Here is a 6,140-nt window from a genome sequence, read left to right as displayed (position 1 = left end):
AGCAGGATGTTGGGAGGCGGGGGGGTGGGGAGGTTGAGGGGAACCCACCTCACTGACTCACTAAATTCAGGTACAGGGACGTGGGGGAGGGGGGGGAGCCGCGGCGGGGTGCGCGGGGGGGGGGCACTTGAAAATTAAACTGACCCCTCATACAGCCCAAGTAGAAGAGTCTATGCGCATTAAAGAAACCAACACACAAAGAAAACTAAAGCGCCGATAAAAGAAAAATAGGGCCCCCCGCCAGGGCGGAGGTTACCTAGGCAACGAGGGAGAGAGGGAGGGGCCTCCAGAAGGGAGGGCGAGAAACCGGTTGCCCCAGGCTCGGTGAAGTTTCGGCGAGACCTCCCTCCGTGCCACCTCGACTTTCAGTAACAGTGGCCGCTAGGTGATGCCCGAAGACAACCGATGCCTGCAAGTGTCAGTCATCACGGAAAAGAAGTGAAGGATGGATCGCTCTGGGTCGGGGTGGAGGTTGGGGAGGGGGATGCGGCGGAGGCACACCGCGTCGCCGGCGTCTCCCGGATCCCTCTCAGACCAGGCCATTTCCGGGCCCAGGGAGTCCTCCCACGCGATGCCCGCGACTGGTCGACCACAACCCCCAGGGGCACAGCCAAAGTTTCTGCCCCTGGGATCACCTGGCACTTCCATTCCCCCAGAGAGAAGAGAGGACCAGGGGTGCGGGGCGCGTGGAGGACGCCAGGGGTGGAGGTGGGAGCTACCAAAGACACAAGTGCGGTCATTAGCGTGTCAGAGTGGACTCCAGACCCACGACCTCAGAGAGGCAATACCTGAACGAGTGTTAGTGCATGACATCCACGCTCCCGGACACGGCGTGGATTTCACGGGGAAAGCAGTGCACATCACACTCCCTTCCTGTTCCGGGGCAAGATTTTGCTCCCGAAGTACCCATTTCTCAACCGTGTTCCCCAAAGTCCACCCTGTCGTGAATCAGTCATGAATCTAGTCAGTACGGTGAATCGCGGAGCATCCACATCCCACCACGAAGATCGGAGTCCGCACACTACACATCGCCCCACGCGGTGTCTCCCCACAAGAACATCACCGCCGTCCTAGCCGAGTAGTGATACAGTGCCATTTCTTTCATTTTCTCTTTCTCGCTTGCTACTTATTTATTTATTTATTTATTTATTTATTTATTTATTTATTTAATTTTGAGACAGAGTCTCACTCACTCTACAGCCCAAGCTGTAGCGCTGTGGCACGATCTCGGCTCACGGCAACCCCCGCCTCCCAGGTTCAAGCGATTCTCCCGCCTCCGACTCCCGAGTAGCTGGGATCACAGAGGTCTGCCCCACCGCACCCGACTCAGTTTTGTAGTTTTAGTAGAGACGGGGTTTCACCACGTGGGCCAGGCTGGTCTTGAACTCCTGACCTCCTGATCCGCCCGCCTCGGCTTCCCAAAGTGCTGGGGTGACAGACGTGAGCCACCGCGTTCAGCCCCTACGGTGCCATTGCTTGGAAATCACTCGTGGGAACACACACTTATGGGTCACGTGTGAAGAATTTTCCTTTTTCTATTTTTTTCCCCCTTTTTTTCGTGTGTGTGTGTGTGTGTGTGTGTGTGTGTGTGTGTGTGCGTGCGCGCGTGCGGTGGGACGGAGTTTCGCTCTTGCTGCCCAGGCTGGAGTGCAATGGCGCGATCTCGGCTCACTGCAACCTCCGCTTGCCAGGTTCCAGCGATTCTCCTGCGTCTGCCTCCCCGAGTAGCTGGGATTACAGGCCTGCGCCCCCATGCCCGGCTAATTTTGTATTTTTAGTAGAGACGGGGTTTCTTCATGTGGGTCAGGCTGGCCTCGAACTCCCGACCTCAGGTGATCCACCCGCCTCGGCCTTCCAAAATGCTGGGATGACGGGCATGAGCCACCGTGCCCGGCCTTAGCCGTTTATTTTAAAGTCGAGGAGCTTATCGGGGAAATACGAGAAGTTTGGACATCACAGGTGACAGAGAGAAAGGTCTGCAAATGGCCCTTCCATCCAAGTGGGGACCCGGCCTCGATCTCCCGAAATCATGCACCCAGTGGGGAAGCCCGGCAAGGCCCGTCTGTGTAGATTCCTCTCGGCCTCTCTAAGCACGCACTTCTCACTTTCGTGGAAGGGGCAGGGCCCTCTCTGGGACGGGGGAATCTGACAGACAAAGAGACAGACGTAGAAAAAGAGAGATGGACAGACAGAGACAGAGAGAAACGGACAGAAAGAGCGAGAGAGCGAGAGAGCGAGAGCGAGAGCGAGAGCGAGAGAGCGAGAGCGAGAGCGAGAGCGAGAGAGAGAGAGAGAGAGAGAGAGAGAGAGAGAAACAGACTAGACAGGGAGGGGGAGAGAGGGAGAGAGACAGACAGAGACAGACAGACAGGCAAAAAAGAGAGTAAGACAGAAGACAGACACAGTGAGTGAGAGACACAGGTAGAGAGAGAGAGAGAGAGACAGAGAGAGAGAGAGAGAGAGAGAGAGACAGAGAGACAGAGAGAAAGAGAGGGACAGGCAGACAGATAAAGAGAGTGACAGAGAAAGACATAGACGGACAGTGAGAGACAGAGAGAAACAGACAGACAGAGAGAGAGAGAGAGAGAGAGAGAGAGAGAGGCAGACAGACCGACAGGCAAAGAAAGAGAGTAAGACAGAAGACAGAGACAGTGAGAGAGACAGGAAAGACAGAAACGGACAGAGAGAGACAGAGAGGAACAGACAGAAAGAGAGAGGGTCCTAGCCCAATAGCGATACAGTGCCATTTCTTTCATTTCCTCTTTCTTTCCTTCCTTCCTTCCTTCTTTCTTTCTTTCTTTCTTTCTTTCTTTCTTTCTTTCTTTCTTTCTTTCTTTCTTTCTTTCTTTCCTCTTTTTTTATTTTTTTATTTTTTTGAGACGGAGTCTTGCTCTGTCACCCAGGCTGGAGTGCAGTGGCGCGATCTCAGCTCCCTGCAACCTCCGCCTCCCGGGTTCACACCGTTCTCCGGCCTCAACCTCCCGAGTAGCTGGGACTACAGGCGCCGGCCACTACACCCAGATAATTCGTTTGTTTTTTTAGTAGAGACGGGGTTTCACCATGTTAGCCAGGATGGTCTCGATCTCCTGACCTGGCGATCCGCCCGCCTCAGCCTCCCAAAGTACTAGGATGACAGACGTGAGCCACTGCGTTCAGTCTACAGTGCCGTATCTCAGAAATCACTCACAGGAACAGACACTTACAGGTCATGTGTAGAGTTTCTTTTTTTGTTTTGTTTTGTTTTGTTTTGTTTTGTTTTGTTTTGTTTTGTTTCGTTTTGTTTTGTTTTGCACGAGGAGGTGGCGGGATGGAGTTTCGCTCTTGCGTCCCAGGATGGAGTGAAATGGCAGAGGGGACTCAGGGAGTCAACCTATGGCAGAGATGGCACGTCATTCAGAGCGTAACGTCCACAGCGAAAGGTGGTAGGGCCGGCACTTTTAAAGGCTGAAATCCCGGCGGCTCAGGCCTGTCGTCCTCGCACTTTGGGAGGCCCAGGAGAACGGATCACTTGAGGTCAGGAGTTCGAGACCACGGCCAACATGGAGAAACCCCGTCTCTACTCAAAATACAAAAATTAGCCAGATGTGGTGGTGTGCGCCTGTAATCCCAGCCACTGAAGAAGAATCACTGGAATCCGGGAGGCAGAGGTTGCAGTGAGCCGAGGGAGTGCCACTGCACCCCCGCCTGGGTGACAGACTGAGAGAGACTCAGTCCCTCCCTACCAAAAAAGAAAGAAAGAAAGAAAAGAAAGAAAGAAAGAAAAGAAAGAAAGAAAGAAAGAAAGAAAGAAAGAAAGAAAGAAAGAAAGAAGAAAAAAGAAAAAAGAAAAAAGAAAAAAAACCACAGGGACCGCCACCGGGCGCAGTGGCTCACACATGTAATCCCAGCACTTTGGGAGGCCGAGGTGGGCGGATCACCTGAGGTCAGGAGTTCAAGAGCAGCCTGGCCCACATGGTGAAACTCCGTCTCTACTAACATGGAAACATCTTCGGAGCATGATGGTGGGTGCCTGTAATCCCAGCTGCTCAGGAGGCTGAGACGGGAGAATCGCTTGAACCTGGGAGACGGTGGTTGCAGTGAGCCGAATTGCACCACTGCACTCCAGGCTGGGTGGCTGAGTGAGACTCTGTCTTAAAACAACAACAACAACAGCAGCAAAAAAAATAGCAAACGCACAAAAAAAGAACAGGCCAAAATACTCCATTGTCACTGAACGTTCCGCCACCAGACCGGAAACCCCCTGACTCAGGTCAAGGAGGTGGTGTTTCCTTCTCTCTGTCTCTTGTCTCTCTCTCTCTCTCTCTCTCTCTCTCTCTCTCTCTCTCTCTCTCTCCCCCCCCCCCCCCACAACTTTTATGTCTTGTTCAAGCACACATGTGCAAGATTGTTACACAAGTAAACTTCTGACTGGGGGGTTCAGTGTGCAGATGATTTCATCACCCGGATAACTCAGCGCAGTACCCGACAGTTTTCGTGGTTTGGTTTTTTGTTTTGTTTTGTTTTGTTTTGTTTTTCCCTGAAGATGTCTCTCCTTCCACACCTCCTCCCTCAAGTAGGCTCCCGCCTCTCTCGTCCCCCTCGTTCTGCCCACGAGTTCTCATTATTTAGTTCCCAGTTATAGATGAGAACACGCGGTCTTTAGCTGATCGTTGCTTTCATCTTCGGCGGTGGCGGTGAAAGAGGCATGACACGAAATCGACCCTTAGGACGCTCCCCTCCGTCCCCACCCCACACCCCCTCCCCACACACACCCTCATTCCTGCCCCCCCTCCTCAAACCCAAGACAGGAAGAAAGGCAGATATTAAAGTCAGAGGTCAGCCTCCAAGACGGTGGAGGCAAGGGATCTGAAAGGGTGAGCAAGCGATAGGGGTCGGGGGATGTCGTGGCCGAGCTAGCAAAAATAGGGGACCGACTTTCCAGCCCCAGCACACCCCCAATCCTCAACCGCAGCTAGCCTCTGGGTGGGGTTGCGCCTGTAAAAGCTTCTGAATGGAGAGAAGCCCAAGGCTATGGAAGGCATCAGCTCCAAGTCCGGGAAGGGAACAGGGCTTTGTGCATTCGAATGGGGCTTTAGAAGGCGGTGCTGCGGTTTCCAAAGCGACACGCCTCGCCTCGCCTCGCCTCGCCCCGCCCCGCCTCGCCCAGAGCGAAACTCCGTCTCAAAAAAATAATAATAATTTTAAGATAATCATAATAATAAAAAATAAATAAATAAATAAATAAATAAATAAATAAAGAAGAAATAAATAGTTAGTACAGCGGTCGTGGTCGTGAATCATTCCCCGGAGTCCAGGCGCAGTGGCTCACGCCCGTCACGCGAGCACTTTGGGACGCCGGGGCAGAAGGGTTGCAACAACATGATGAGACCCTGTCTGTGCAAAAACATTTGAAAAGGAAGGCCGGGCGCGGCGGCTGACGCCTGCCGTCCCAGCACTTTGGGAGGCCGGGGAGGGAGAATCACCTGAGGTCGGGAGTTGGAGACCAGCCTGCCCAACATGGAGAAGCCCCGTCTCTAGTAAAAATACAAAATCAACCAGACGTGGTGGTGCATACCTGCAACCCGAGCTGCTACTCGGGAGGCAGACTCAGGAGAATCTCTTGAACCCGGGAGGCAGAAGTTGCGGTGAGCCGAGATCCGCGCCATTGCACTCCAGTCTGGGCAACAAGAGCGAAACTGTGTCTCGGGAAAAAGAAAAATAAAACAATAAAAATTGAAAATCATCTGGGCACAGTGGCGCGTGCCCCGTGGTCCCAGGCACTACACTCTGGAGGCTGAGGTGGAAGGATCGCTTGAGTCCAGGAGCGTCCACACTGCAGTGAGTTTGGTTTTGATGACACCACTGCCAGGGTGACAGAGTGAGACGCCGTCTGTAAATCAGTCAAGCAATCAATCAGATCACTGCAAGGAGCTCTCTATGTCTTACTTTCAATAGGTGTCTCTTTAGGCCAAGCAGGCATGGTGCCTCACGCCAGTAATCCCAGCACTTTGGGAGGCCGAGGTGGGATGAAAGAAGGAAGGAAGGAAGGAAGGAAGGAAGGAAGGAAGGAAGGAAGGAAGGACAGACAGAACAAAAAGTTTTACAACCCTTTTTTTCATAGTGTCAGGAATTTATAGATAACACAAGTAGTTTAGGTCAGG

Source organism: Macaca nemestrina, unplaced genomic scaffold (genome assembly GCF_043159975.1).
Source record: "Macaca nemestrina isolate mMacNem1 unplaced genomic scaffold, mMacNem.hap1 Scaffold_94, whole genome shotgun sequence".
NCBI classification, from domain to species: Eukaryota; Metazoa; Chordata; class Mammalia; order Primates; family Cercopithecidae; genus Macaca; species Macaca nemestrina.
This window is presented reverse-complemented; position numbering follows the sequence as displayed.